Raw genomic sequence first — 16,214 nt, 5'->3', positions numbered from 1 at the left:
AATCAAATTCTGTACAAAGTCTATTCTGCGTCACCTTCATTAATTATTTTTAATTTGTGCAGTGGGATATTAGCGTAGTCTTGAAACAACAACATGCTCAGCTAAGGGCACTGTGGTTGCCAACTCACGCTGTCTAGTTGAGAGTCCCGGGGTTCCCTTTGCAGTCACCTCTTACGACACAAGAGGCAGGAAATAGGGCGAAGTATTCCACCACCCCTACACTAAGGAGAACAATGTAAATGTACGGATATTTCCTGGATTGGTATTACTCACATGAATATTTGTACTTTTAAGTTAACTCTTCTAGTCATTATTTCAATCCTTAGGAAGATTTTTCGTCGACTGAACGATAAATCTAGCATACGTCATCGTTCGATGATGACTTACATAGTTCAATATGAAACACTGAAGTAGATTTATCGTTTCCTCGATAAAAAAAAAAATCACTTCCTATTTTAAGCATGTTTTCATTCCTTTCCCAGAGGGTGATGAGAGCAAACGAATATCGATATATCAGAAATAACGAATTTTGAGATGGAAATATCAATATATCGACATCGATATTTTGAGGTCCCATATATTGTCGATATCGATATTTTGTGTCCAATATATCGATATTTCTGTCTAATTTAATACTTTTGGCTACGATTTGATTCTTCTTCAGACCTTTTCAATATTTGCATGCTACAGTATGAAATCTGAATTCTCATTTCTCAATTCACTTCGGTAAATACTGTGATGCCGGCCCCAAGGTGTAGGGGGTAGCGTGCCTGCCTCTTACCCGGAGGCCCCGCGTTCGATTCCCGGCCAGGTCAGGGATTTTTACCTGGACCTGAGGGCTGGTTCGAGGTCCACTCAGCCTACGTGATTAGAATTGAGGAGCTATCTGACGGTGAGATAGCGGCCCCGGTCTAGAAAGCCAAGAATAACGGCCGGGAGGATTCGTCGTACTGACCACACGACACCTCGTAATCTGCAGGCCTTCGGGCTGAGCAGCGGTCGCTTGGTAGGCCAAGGCCCTTCAAGGGCGGTAGTGCCATGGGGTTTGGTTTGGTTTGGTTTGGTTTGGTTTGGTTTGGTTTGGTTTGGTTTGGTTTAAATACTGTGATAATATCACAACTTATTCATCGTGCATACCTTATATGCTCTTTACACGGTAGCTAGGCAAAACTTGAGCATTATAGCGACCTCTGTCCCAGCAGAGGCCGGTAACACCATCATGGAAAAGAGAAACCGATTAAATGGCAAACCGTTATCCAAGCTGCTTTTTCTAAATGGCTTAACTAAGGTGTATTGGAAATTGACTTAAGATCATAATCGCAATGCTGAGGAAGAAGTTGGGAAGAAAATGTTTTATTATTTTATAGAGCTCTGATAATTATCCGATGTACTTCGTACACAAATTATACGTTTGTAGTTTTTTCCTATGGTTTTTCGGTGTAAGTTAATAGCTCGTTACTAGACACCTTACATACACTGTTTTTCTATGTATCATAACATCTTTCGGCTGTAAATGGTTTTATAATATGTCATTGTAGTGAAAAAGTCATGTTACTTGGTCATTATTTTAAGCTTGTTTTCTGATCTGTGTCATTACGCATTAAATCTAATGAATCCTTCAATCATTGTGTTAAATGTAAAATTAGTAAAATTGAACAGCGATCGGAATCACTGGTGAAATTTTGTAACGAAGATTAATGTTTTGTATATTAATTCTTTGCACATTGTGCGCGTTAAATAAATTATAAATGTAAAATTAGACTTCCAGTAATGGATAATAGCACCAATATTTTAAAAACCGATATATCGGCGATATTTCGATATTTTGAAGACCGACATTTCAATGACATCGATATTTTAACACCGATGTATGGAAAAACCGATATTCGAAAAGTTTTGCCTTCACTAAGGTAATTATGTAAATATGGAGACAGGAGGCATTTGACTTATTGGCTAATCGTTGTTTTGTTCCTACTCTGGTGGCTTCATGTTATTTGTACCCGTCAACTTTGCTTTGGTAGAAGACTTTAACCTTTCAGATGAGTAGACAGTGAAGTAACAATCATACCATATCAAGGTAAATAAATGTCCCCAATTAAAAATTAAAACTATACTCAACTATCATTTGTACCCTTCGATAAAAAATTACTTCTTCTACAATAGGAGATAATGTATCTTCACATCCCCTTCAGCAGTAGTGCCATCTAGTTGTCATAAGTGACAGCATAAAGAGAAAGCACATGCGCATTAACAACAGTCAATTGTTGATGAGGTTGGGGGCCTAGGACAGTGCAGGCCAGTTTTTGGACCAATAAACAGATAAAAGTGAATTTGAGTTAGATATCACTGTGGAGTTATGTTCCATAAACCAGCGGATCAGAAATATCACCTTGCAAGCTAGCATCGCATAAAATCTCCAAAAGTAAATGGACAGCATTCATCAGAAACATACCAACCATCTTGAAGTAAATTCTGAGTAAACTCAAGTCAAATTTGTACCGATTTTATAAATATGAAAGTGTTTCAAATGGTCTAGATCGATTATCATTATTTTATCATTATTTTCTCACTGAAAATAATAAAATTCTTTAATGTATATATTTAGTAGTTAACATTTTTTAGGCTTGCTCCCTATCCGCTTTTTAGAAAGCCGAAGGACTGTAAAAATACTTGAAAAAGCTGTAGTTTTATTGCTTTTTGAATTACTATAAATGCATTGAAGGACTTCCAGAGAAATAAAAACACCATACAAAAATAGATATTATTTTATTCTTCAGAAGGAAAAGATATATTTAACAGGACAAGAAGCAAGATCGCATGTTACAACCATAAGCCTTCAAAGCACCGACAAACCAAAAGCCATGGGATAGCAGTTTTGGGCCACCGTACTGCGACGTGCTGGAAATGCTCAGATCTGGATCAGATGTGACCTGACATCCTGAGAGAGAGTAAACACCATCTGTGTTGGTTGTGGCAAGGTGACATTATCGTCTTTCGAACGGGTCGTGATAGTGGGGGTCAGATGGGTGGAACATTCCATTGTGCGGACATTTAACATTCCTTGATGGACTGTGTCGCATGTGTATAGCTAATGGAGGGCATTACCACCCACACTGAACAGTGCGAGTGGCGGAGCACAGATGATTAATGATCGCGATTAGCGGCGTCTGACTGGAATTGTCCGTGGTAACAGACAAGCCACGCTGTCTCAAGTCACATCCACATTCAGTGCAGGAGGTACCAGACGCATATCGAGAAGGTCAGTGCAGCGTTCTTTAACGTCAGTGAGATATGGGAGCAGAAGACTACCACAGCGTCTGACTTGCACGTGTGATGGGGACTGGAGACGAGTAGCTTGCTCCGACGAGATACTGTTCCAGTTGTTTTGAGCTGATGGCAGTGTTGGGATATGGCGTAGGCCCCAGGAAGCCATGGACCTCAGTGTTGTCAACAAGGCACCATACATGCTGGGGGTAGTTCCATAATGGTGTGGGGTGTGTTCACGTAGGATGGACTGGATTTGCTGATCCATCTGACAGGTCGTTGGCCAGTGTCTGCTTGGTGACTACTTGCAGCTTCGGGTAATTACTGGGGTGGGTGTGGGGGCACGATTAACATGAACACAGGCATGTGAAATGAGGAACAGCTATTAATTCCTATATAATAACAATGTTTACAAACAAACAGAACAATACTAGAGCTTGTGTCTGAAGTACATTTTTGAACGAGTTTTGTGTTCGGAGTTTCCAATAATATTCACAAGTAAAAAGAAAAATAGAACTTGATTTATACATACAGTAAATATTTTGAAGGAATGTTTTGTGTACGAAGGTATCAAAAATAATCACAAGTAAAACAATTAGAGCTTGCTTCACAAATACATTTTCTTAATAAATGTCTTATTTTGCTGTATATTATGCATTTCATGATAGGAAATGTGAAAAGCTCCACCACCAGATGTTCCACCTGAACAGTCTCCATCGGGAAATGCAGTTCGCCCGCTCTCTAAGCTACTTTCTTGATATAAAACCATCTACCACCTTCTCCAGATTTAACGCCTCAACAGCTTCCGAAGACTATCAGACTCCACTTTTTAAACATCCAGGACGAGAAATGTTTTGGGGGGAAATGGCACTCCGTCCTCCTAGGATCACTTTGGCGGAGGGGGGGGGGGGGGGCACAAAACGCCTTGCCCCCCAAAGTCGGCGCCAATGACTTGCAGCCCTTCAAGGAGTTCACGTATTCCTACAATGCACAGTGCGCCAGATATGTAATGTAGCGGGACAACATTGAAGAAAACATTTTCTTGTCTCCATTTCATCCTTTCTAAACTGAAAGAATAATGACGACATGTAAAGAAATAGCACGCCTTTCTAGAAGAGGCTGTCTGGCTCACTGCTAGTTGTGTTTTAGCAGCGAACTTCACCGCTCGTTAACGTAGTATGAGTGGACGATAGAGAATATCTGAAGTATGGAAAAGAAAGCTACAAATATGCAACTTCATATTCATTGAACTGAAACATAACTATTTTAATCGCTATATCACGCCAAAGACTCATATTGTGTAATGTGAATAACACCTTATAAAAATATATCTGAACATTTCTGCCTGCATTTTGGTACCATAATATGTAGAAATTCATTAACATTCATGCTAATGTCTCACTGTGTGCAATTTCTTGCACTCTTCTTAGAAAAGTAACTTATTTGCAGTGGCGCATGCCCCACCCTGGCCCTAAATAACTGACAGAGTGAGCCGTGTGGAGTGTTGCGGGACGAGAAACGAGCTGGTGGATTACGTATTATCAAAGGTCTTATGGTGACGATGGGAGAGGAAAGGGGTAGGAATGGGAAGGAAGCGGTCGTGGCCTTAATTAGGGTACAGCCCAGGCATTTGCCTGTTGTGAAAAATGGGAAACCACGGAAAACCATCTTCAGGGCTGCTGACGGTGGGATTCGAACCCACTATCTCCCGAATGCAAGCTCACAGCTGCACGGCCAACTCGCCCGATGCCAATAATGATTATGATGATAATGATGATGATGATAATGATGATACAGTGGAAGCAATGTCTAAACAGAGATATGGCAGAGATGGGAATAACAGCAGATATAACACAGGACAGAACAATTTTTGGAAATTGATACAAAATTCAAGCGTTTCCAGGAGAAAGAAAAGAAGGGATGGAATAACATCTGGAGAGAAGAGAGGAGGAAAAAAAACACAGTGAAATAATGAACTATTGGGAAGCAGGAAACAAACAGTGGATTATTTTACGTGCTGGTAAGATGGCCTCTATCGATAAAATAAATAATAATAATAATAATAATAATAATAATAATAATAATAATAATAATAATAATAATAATAATCTTACTTTTTCTTTTTATACCGCATTTCCCACACCTGTGGGGTTGCGGCTGTGAACTATATCGCACATGTGGATTTGCCTCTGTTTTAGGACCGGATGCCCTTCCCAACCCTATATGAAAGGATGTAATCACTGTTGCTTGTTTCTGTGGTTGTTGGTAGTGTAGTGCGTTGTCTTAATGTGAGGAGGAGAGTGTTGGGACAAACACAAACACTCAGTCCCTGGGACAGAAGAATTAATCACAGGCGACTAAAATCCCCGACTCGGTCGGGAGTCAAACCCAGGACCCTCTGAACCGAAGGCCTCAATGCTCATCATTCAGCTAATGAGTCGGGCAAAATAATAATAATAATAATAATAATAATAATAATAATAATAATAGGTTTTAAGTCCCACTTTCTTTTCGGAGACGCCGAGTCGTCGGAAATTTGTCCCGCAGGAGTTTCTACGTTCCGGTAAATGTACCGACTGGATGCTGACTTACTTGAATACGTTGAAATAGCACCGCACTGAACCAGAATCGAACCCACCAACCTGAGCTTAGAAGGTCAGCTCTACCACCTGAGCTATTCAACCTAGCTATTTGATAGTCATGGCTTCTTCCTAAATATTAATGTTTTGGCCCTGACATTTTACTCCTAATTATCTTCTAAGACAACTTTTTTTTGCTATTTGTTTTACGTTGCACCGACACAGATAGGTCTTATGGCGACGATGGGACTGGGAAGGCCTAGCAGTGGGCAGGAAGCAGCCGTGGCGTTTATTAAGGTACAAGCCCAGCATTTGCCTGGTGTGGAAATGGGGAAACCGCCAAGAACCATCTTCAGGCCAGCCGACTGTGGGACTCGAACCCACTATTTCCCGGATGCAACCTCACAGCTGCATGGCCAACTCGCCCGGTTCACAACATTATCAGTGCAAGGTGAAACAAGTTTTACAAGATGTAGAAAGCGGTTTGTAAGCCGCGGAAGACGTTCTTACATTACTTCAGAGCAACATACTCAATACTCGCTCAATTGGCCGTGCAACGCCTTACTTTCTACTTAATAAAAAGTGTCTTCATAAAAAGTGGCGGTGTAACTGGCCCAGTTATAGTGACCGTTATAGCCCGTTTTGCTGGAGTGCTAGTTAATGGAATTCTGAAGAGTAGCCTAAAGTCTTTAGTCACAGGGGTCCCAGGTTCTATTCCTGGCAGGGTCAGGAATTTTAACCATCACTAGTTAAGTTCTCTGGTACGGGGGCTGAGTGTATGTGTCGTCTTCATCACCATTTCAACCTCATCAAGACGTCCAGGTCGCCTACGGGCGTCAAATCAAAAGACCTGAACCTGGCGAGCCGAACATGTCATCGGACACTTCCGGCACTAAACGCCATACGCCATTTCATTGTTAAAGCTCGTATTACAGCAGTTCTCAAACTATGGGGCGCGACCCAACAGAGGAGGGAGGGCACAACATGAAGTAATGAACAAGCTGTGCAGCATACTTTCCTTCAGATACAAATTTATTTATTTATTTATTTATTTATTTATTTATTTATTTATTTATTTATTTATTTATTTATTTATTTATTTATTTATTTATTTATTTATTTATTTATTTATTTATTTATTTATTTATTTATTTATTTATTTATTTATTTATTTATTTATTTATTTATTTATTTATTTATTTATTTATTTATTTATTTATTTATTTATTTATTTATTTATTTATTTATTTATTTATTTATTTGTCTCTTTGAAAGTACACTGGCAGTAAGCCCAATATAGTACCCTCTTTACATACTGATACTTAAAATCAAATAGAAGTGAAAAATAATCTCGTCAGATTATAAATAAACAAGAGATTAAAAGGGAAATAATGATAAGCATTGTCGGCAGCCCTCAAGATATTTTCCGCGGTTTCCCATTTTCACACCAGGCAAATGCTGGGGCTGTACCTCAATTAAGACACGGTTGCCTCCTACTCACTCCTAGCCCTTTCTTATCCCGTCGTCGCCATAAGTCCTATCTGTGTCGGTGCAACTCAAAGCCAATTGTTTAAAAAAAAAAAACTTTGGCCATGGAGGATAAGAGAAGTAGAGGGAGATGAAGATGACGAAAATTTGATCCAGCTTTTATTGTGAAACGAGGCCAAAGAGCGAGTTACAAGATTCACAGAGGCTTGCAGACTGAACGGTAAGGGTATAACATTCAATGGGTCTTATGTACGTATGTATGTATACATCAACTGAGATATAGTCCGCGAAACTTTTAGTGATGCTTCGTTTCACGGGGGTGAGGAGTAAGGAGGGTGCTACCCCGGTTCCGGTAATACCGCCAGCTGAATGGAAATGAAATCTGAATCGAATCGATAGTATGATCTATCGATGTGAATTTTGTAAACCTTTGTTATATTAAGCCAACAATTGTGTCACACACACACATTGTATAACATTTCTCGATGGGAATCTTGGTCCTAGCATGAATTCTCAGAAATATCACCTTGGCTTTGATGTGTAAACAACAACAGTACTGGTACGTAAAGTGTGCGCCAGATGTCTCACGGCGATGCATAATCGATTCGTACTTCGTGTGTCAAAGGTTGCCAGTACGAATGTCGAAGTTAACCGAGGTCTACTAGGGAACCGAAGTATCACTAAAAGTCTGAGTTGCTGACCTACGCGACCCGTACTTGTTTGACGTAGTGAGCACTGCACTCAGGAAGTGACTCGTTTTCAACCAAGCATGCAGTCCAGTAGTTTGTGAATTATCCTCGGTAATGGAGTTGAACGCCGAGGGTAAAGACGAAATGAGCAGTTATATTCATTATTACGTATGGGAAAAGATATTCATCGAGTATAGAAGCACTGGATACTACGTCCTGGTAACACACAGGTTATCATCATCATCATCATCATCGTCGTAATTACCAGTTACTCGTAATGGAGTATGATACTTTTCTTACCATTGAGTCTTCAGAAGTCTGATCAGTGATGACTTATATACAAGCTGTGTCATAATTATTATTGCAAATTGAAACAGCTCTAAGTACACGATACTAGAAGATAACAGTTCTTAATAAACATTGGTCCACAAACGAGTCGTTTGAGAGATAATTTAGAATTTGTGGTTAACAGCCGCCACTGAGTTGGTTCTGTGTAAACGTCATCCTACTTAGGACAAGGAGTAGAGAATTGTAAATGCTTGCCAAGAATTTCAAAATGATACAGGTTTGTTTGAAAACATTCGAAACTCACTGCAGCCGGGTGCAAGAACGACACTTTGAACACTTTCTTTAACTACCAGTGAGTTTACTATACAGTCACGTGGGTAACAAACTAAGTTCATTAAAAACAATCGCACTTCAACCAAAATATCTAATAACTTTTTCTTAATATTATATTGGTACCTTTTCCTAATGCCTTTACTGGCAGGACCTAGTGTTTACAGTGCACTGTGTGTTCTGGTATAGGCTAGAGCAGTTTTGTTACTTTCATAGATCTGTCTCTGTCTTATCTTTGGCTTTGACAATATGAAAGTGACTGAGGTATGAGCGATGCTAGTAATGCCAATCCTTATGCAGCCAGTCCCTGCCATAAATGGTGTGAAAATGTTGCTCATAGGGTCGGTTGGTGTATGCATTTCAGTGGGCTTGGCAGACTGATATGTAATAGCAACTCTGGTTCGGTGAGGAAAGCAGCGGGAAACTACCTCACTCCTCATTTCCCTAGTACGCCTCTTCAGTGATGCCTAGGCCATCTATGACAGCTGATGGCAGAGCTGTTGAGGATCCCACCAGCGGAATCGCTGACGGACTGAACATACATACCTTTTCCTAACTAGGATGACATTTACACACAATCAAATCAGTAGCGGCTAGTAACTACAAATTGTACATTATCTCGCAAGCGGCTTGTTTGCTAACCCATGTTTACTAAGACTTTTTTTGTTTCTAGTATCGTGTACTTAGCGCCGTTTCATTTTGCGCTATTTATGAAGATACACTCTGTATACGGGGAGGTCGGAAACAATGTGAACCGAAAATGAATGTTAGAGGGTTGGTCATACTGGTAACATAGCGTTGTCATTTTAACAGCCGCAGATGGCTTTGCGAGGTTGTCTTGGTAAATATACACGTGGCTTAAGAGCGATTTGAGAGCAACAATCGAAGGAAGAACTTCGCCCGTGGAGGGATTTGAACATGGACCGCGCTACGGTGAAACCCACAGTGTGTCTGATGCTGATTTCTCGCCATGGCTCACAAACCACACACAACGTCCAGCCCCGCGATGTAGAGGGCAACGCGTCCGCCTGTCACCCGGCGGCCCCGGGTTTGATTCCCTGCCGGGTCAGGGGTTCTTAATTTAATGATTAATATCCATGGCCTGGGGAATGGGTGTTTGTGACGTCCTTAATCTTCCTTTCCTCACACACAACATTCCACACTGCCGCCATTCCAATTACATGCAGGTTCACACAATATGGTGCCAGTCAGGGCAAAAGATCCACATGGGTCGACGTCCCGAACAAGTAGAAAAAAACACACACAACACTCTCCTCAACCACAATAACGCTCAGTTCCCATACACGACAGATGCCGCGCACCCTCGTCGGAGGGTCTGCCTTAAAGGGCTGCACCAGGTTAGCATTGCCACACGAAGCTATATTTCTAAAACACTAGGCTGATTCTTGTAACCGCGAGTTAGAGAGAACCCTTGAACCCATCGACATCGTAAAGTATTCTGACGAAAGCTCTTGGCCTGTAGATTTGCAGTGTGTTTTAAAAAACATACTTATCAAAGAGAAATGTAGCATTCTCAAAGGCCAAACCGCTCGCCAGTAGTTCAAGGACACTTTCTGGTCGACCGTCGGCCGTATGCGTGACGGGAATTCTAAAGGGCGCACGCGTCGAGTCGTACGGCGTCTTCTCGCTGTGGTCTACTTGACTGAATGGTCAGTCCTGGACTCGTGGTTTCTCGAGAGTGTTTCACGTACAGTTAGCTGATTGGCGACAGTCCCAATGCCAGCGGGAATTGTGTACTTCAACGCGCCGTTTAATACATACACTTACTTTTGTTATTTGAAAGATCAACTGCTTCCCAGACAATCTGGGCTGTCAAAGGGGCAAAGTTGCAGGCGAAACAAAATCATATAAAACTTTAACTTAAACTTCTTCTACAGCTTTTCCCCACACCTGTGGGGTCGCAGCTGCGAACTGTGGCACACTTGTGGATTTGGCCCTGTTTTACGGCCGGATGCTCTTCCTGACACCAACCCTATATGGAGGGATGTAATCACTATTGCGTGTTTCTGTGGTAGTTGGTAGTATAGTGTGTTGTGTGAATATGAAGAGGAGAGTGTTGGACAAACACAAACAACTAGTCCGCGAGCCAGAAGAATTGATCGTACGAGATTAAAATCCCGACCCGGCCAGAAATCGAACTCAGGACCTTCTGAACTGAAGGCCTCAATGCTGACCATTCAGCCATGGACACGGACAAAACTTTAAATTATGTCGCAAGTGAGATAACTGGTATTACTTGAAAACAATACTCTCTCACCCATGGGTACCGTAACTAATGTAGATATCAAGATCGATTATTATTATTATTATTATTATTATTATTATTATTATTATTATTATTATTATTATTATTATTATTATTATTTACGATCTATATTATTGTATGTATTGCTATAAAGTGTTTACAGCCGGGCTGAGTGGCTCAGACGTTTAAGGCGCTGGCCTTCTGACCCCAACTTGGCAGGTTCGATCCTGGCTCAGTCCGGTGGTATTTGAAGGTGCTCAAATACGTCAGCCTCGTGTCGGTAGATTTACTGGCACGTAAAAGAACTCCTGTGGGACTAAATTCCGGCACCTCGGCGTCTCAGAAAACCGTAAAAGAGTAGTTAGTGGGACGTAAAACAAATAGCATTATTCAAGTGTTTACATCCATTTAGTATTAGTATTACTATTATCTACGTAGTCGAATGATCGTATTATGTGTGAGGTTATGTCATGGATCATATATTGTACATAGACATTGATACCAGTTGTATTATCATTTATTGTTAGCTGTGTATATAAATTGTAATCCATAATTGTGAAACACACTGTAATTTCCAGAATGGTAATAAGGCAGTAGAACGTTTGAGAATATTCTATACATCGTAATCTATGTGTTACGCACTCTAGAATATTCAAGAAGGTAGTTTTTTGTAATTTATCTTTCTGGAAAGCTGGCCACGATATATATAAAGGGGCGATCTTGACAGTGAAGTCAGTTAATGTTTCCAAATTAATGGTTGACGAGTTATGGTGTAGCAGGGAATATACTTGTGACTTCGTAACATACGGTAAAACGCAGTGAAGTGACATGCTTGTACGCAGTCAACTTTTTTATTTGTGTTCCAAGGATGTACCTTCTATGTGCTGTGTTGGCATTCGTTTGAAGATGGCGGCTTTGTCGATATCCTACAAGTGAAGTGTTTTTGTTTTGTGATACGATGATTAAGGTTATGTGTGTATTAATTTCTGAATATATGTAAATAAAAGTAGTGTAGCAACTGACAGCATCTCGCGTGCGTCTGTGTGGCTACATTAATTAAACAGACAACAATAACTCTAAACCTGCAAAATATTTCGTAAAAACCGAGCGAGAGGAAGCGCAGCTTGCATTCGGGAGATAGTGGGTTCGAGCCTCCCTGTCGGTAGCTCTGTAGGTGGGTTTCCGTGGTCCTGTTTTCACACCAGACAAATGCTGGGTGGAGGCTATACTTTAATTAAGGTCCCGGTCGCTTCCTTCCCACTCCTAGCTCTTTCCTTTCCCATCGTCGCCATTGACCTATCTGCGTCGGTGTGACATAAAACAAAAAACTTCGTTCAATATTATTCACAGTCAGAATAAAGAACCTAAAAATGTTCCCTTCACACATAATTAACAGGTAATACACATCCTAAAAGGAATCGTTCAAAAAAGTACCCCGCATAGAACAATTTCATATGAAGACACGTTATCTGACCTATTTATAACGAATGCACGGATCATCTAGTTATTATTTTATCAAAGAATTTTACCGCTTATTATTATTATTATGCCAGGATGAGTGACTCGGGTGGTAGAACCCGATCCTTCGACCCCAAGTTGTCAGTTTCGATCCCTTGTCAGTACAATTGTATTTTGAAGGTGCTCAATTATGCGAATGTGGCAGAACATACATTTGACATAGATCACTTATCATGACAAAGCTCCGGCAGTATTTGTCTCCTCAAATATTGAGCAGGTTCAGGGACAGCAGTTATAGAGCTTTAATAAGATCACCGAAGTTCAGGGTCGTCATGCGACGCAGAGCTTTGTTAACCTCTGATACTGCCTAAAAGTTATTTCGTGACCGCATTCCAGCAAAAAGGAGAGTTATGTGACGTAATAAATAAGGTAACTGCCAGAGTGAAGCTGTTTATATTTATTTGGTATAATAATAATAATAATAATAATAATAATAATAATAATAATGAAATGGCGTATGGATTTTTTTACTACTTGGTTTACGTCGCACCGACACAGATAGGTCTTATGGCGACGATGGGATAGGAAAGGCCTAGGAGTGGTATGGAAGCAGCCGTGGCCTTAATTAAGGTACAGCCCCAGCATTTGCCTGGTGTGAAATTGGGAAACCACGGAAACCATGTTCAGGGCTGCCGACAGTGGGGTTCGAACCCACTATATCCCGATTACTGGACACTGGCCGCACTTAAGCAACTGCAGCTATCGAGCTCGGTCGTATGGCTTTTAGTGCCAGGAGTGTCCGAAGACATGTTCGGATCGCCAGGTGCAGGTCATTTTATTTGACGCCGGTAAGCGACCTGCGCGTCGTGTTGAGGATGAAATGATAGTTAAAATTCCCGACCCTGCTGGTAATCGAACCCGGGACATCTGTGACCAAAGCCCAACACGCTAACCATTTAGCCCTTCAGAAGGACTATAGTAATAATAATAATAATAATAATACTGTAATGATGATGATCCATGTTAAGACATACAAAAATTCGGCATTACAACACAGTCATAAAACCAACAGTTCTTTACGCAAGTGAAACAGTGGCACTCAACAGAAAGCAAGAACTTGAAGAAATTAAAAAAAAAAAAAAAGAAAGAAAGAGAGAGGAAGATCATTAGGAAAATCTTAGGAACAAGGTACACCCAAGACTGTTACAGGTTACAATCAATAAAAACAACAGAAAAGTTGTCAAATATCGAAACTGACATTAGGAAAATACGAATGAAATTCTTCAGCCATCTGACTAGAGTACCAGAAAATCGATTGACAAAAAGGATAAATTTTGTAACCTCGCTTAAGGCCACGACTATTTCTTTCCCACTCTAGCGTTTTCCTGTCCCATCGTCGTACGGGTGAATTTGTTGACTTTGTTTTGCGAGGAAATAATGAAATGTGGATTTTTTATTTCACTAGCCTAAATTTTCTTTTTTTCGTGCAACCTGGAAAGCACTTCACTGGATTTGAGGCAATACTCTTTTCCCACTCTTCAAGCACTTACATTGTAGTGGTGTTGTATTGTGCCCCCTTTCAATCACATGTGTTCCTAAGATGTTTTCGTCATTATCGTTAGCGGTTTCCTGGAATAAAAATTCCGCTAAGTCCTGAAGGCGCTGCAAAACCTGTTCCTTTGGTGGAAGATGGTCGCGCAGTGCAGTATGTTGCAGAAGTGGTCAGAACTACACCCTCCACGTTTTGAATAACTTGAAGAAGGCACAGCGAAACTGGAGGCTATTCTAGGAAACAAGAGTCAGGTCAGAGAAGGGAAACATCGGCAAAAGATGATCACGTCTTATTGCTTCAAGTTCTCCGCAACCTTCACGCCACTGCCGTTGAGGCGCGAAATCAACTCCGCCAAGTTTCAGGGATCAATGTTAGTGAGGGAACGGTCCAAAGAAGACTGAAAGATCCCAATCATCAATCGAGACGAGCCGCGAAAGGCAGAGAATTCATTAAAACGTACCTGATATTTTAACATGAATATGTCTTACGGCTGGGGATCATCCGAAAATTTGTGTAACCATAGCAACCGTGCAGGCTGCGATGTAAGGTATTGTTACCTAGCGCCCATGTAAGCAGTGATGTAAGGTATTGTTTCCTAGCACCCGTGTACGCAGGGATGTAAGGTATTATTACCTAGCACCTGTGTAGCCAGTGATGTGAGGTATTGTTACCTAGCGCCCACGTAGGCAGTGATGTAAGGTATTATTACCTAGCACCTGTGTAGGCAGTGATGTGAGGTATTGTTACCTAGCGCCCATGTAAGCAGTGATGTAAAGTATTGTTACCAAGCAACCGTGCAGGCTGTGATGTAAGGTATTGTTACCTAGCGCCCATGTAAGCAGTGATGTAAGGTATTGTTTCCTAGCACCCGTGTACGCAGGGATGTAAGGTATTATTACCTAGCACCTGTGTAGCCAGTGATGTGAGGTATTGTTACCTAGCGCCCATGTAGGCAGTGATGTAAGGTATTATTACCTAGCACCTGTGTAGGCAGTGATGTGAGGTATTGTTACCTAGCGCCCATGTAGGCAGTGATGTAAAGTACTGTTACCAAGCAACCGTGCAGGCTGTGATGTAAGGAATTGTTACCTAGCACCCGTACAGGCAGTGATGTAAGGTATTGTTACCTAGCGCCCATGTAGGCAGTGATGTAAGGTATTGTTACCTAGCTGCCGTACAGGCAGTGATGTGAGGTATTGTTACCTAGCAACCGTGTAGGCAGTGATATAAGGTATTGTTACCTTGTACCCGTGTAGGCAGTGATGTAAGGTATTGTTACCTAGCAACCGTGCTGGTTGTGATGTAACGTATTTTTAACTTTGAACCTAACAATCGTGCTGGCTATATGTTATGGCTGGTAGCCATATGAAATTAGCAGCCGTTGATGGATGACCATGACAGGGAGACATATTTCTTATCATTTCATTTTCGCAAAAGGAAACATACATACATTATCATTATAGACTGTTATGCCTTTCGGCGTTCAGTCTGCAAGCCTCTGTGAATTTACTAAACGTCGCCACAATCCTCGATTTGCAACTAGTGTTGTGGCCTCATTTAGTTCTATACCTCTTATCTTTAAATCGTTAGAATTGAGTCCAACCCTCGTCGTCTTGGTCTCCCTCTACTTCTCTTACCCTCCATAGCAGAGTCCATTATTCTCCTAGGTAACCTATCCTCCTCCATTCGCCTCACATGACCCCACCACCGAAGCCGGTTTATGCGTACAGCTTCATCCATCGAGTTCATTCCTAAATTAGCTTTTATCTCCTCATTCCGAGCACCCTCCTGCCATTGTTCCCATCTGTTTGTACCAGCAACCATTCTTGCTACTTTCATGTCTGTTACTTCTAACGTATGAATAAGATATCCTGAGTCCACCCACCTTTCGCTCCCGTAAAGCAAAGTTGGTCTGAAAACAGACCGATGTAAAGATAGTTTCGTCTGGGAACTGACTTCCTTCTTACAGAATACTGTTGTTCGCAACTGCGAGCTCACTGCATTAGCTTTACGACACCTTGATTCAATCTCACTTACTATATTACCATTCTGGGAGAACACACAACCTAGATACTTGAAATTATCGACCTGTTCTAGCTTTGTACCACCAATCTGACATTCAATTCTGTTGAATTTCTTACCTACTGACATCAATTTAGTCTTCGAGAGGCTAATTTTCATACCATACTCATTGATACTACTTTCAAGTTCCAAGATATTAGACTGCAGGCTTTCGGCACAATCTGCCATTAAGACCAAGTCGTCAGCATAGGCCAGACTGCTTATTACATTTCCACCTA

At 41.1% G+C, this 16,214-nt stretch overlaps 1 protein-coding gene across 1 annotated transcript in view; it reads left to right on the top strand.

Annotated features, from left to right (window-relative positions):
- The window catches only part of LOC136878735 (uncharacterized), a 177,385-nt gene that overhangs the window by 108,631 nt on the left and 52,540 nt on the right, over window positions 1-16,214 (top strand). The window lies entirely within an intron of this gene.

Source organism: Anabrus simplex, chromosome 8, assembly GCF_040414725.1.
Source record: "Anabrus simplex isolate iqAnaSimp1 chromosome 8, ASM4041472v1, whole genome shotgun sequence".
NCBI lineage: Eukaryota > Metazoa > Arthropoda > Insecta > Orthoptera > Tettigoniidae > Anabrus > Anabrus simplex.
The sequence above is the reverse complement of the archived record's forward strand: the minus strand, read 5'-3'. Positions and strand labels throughout refer to the sequence as shown.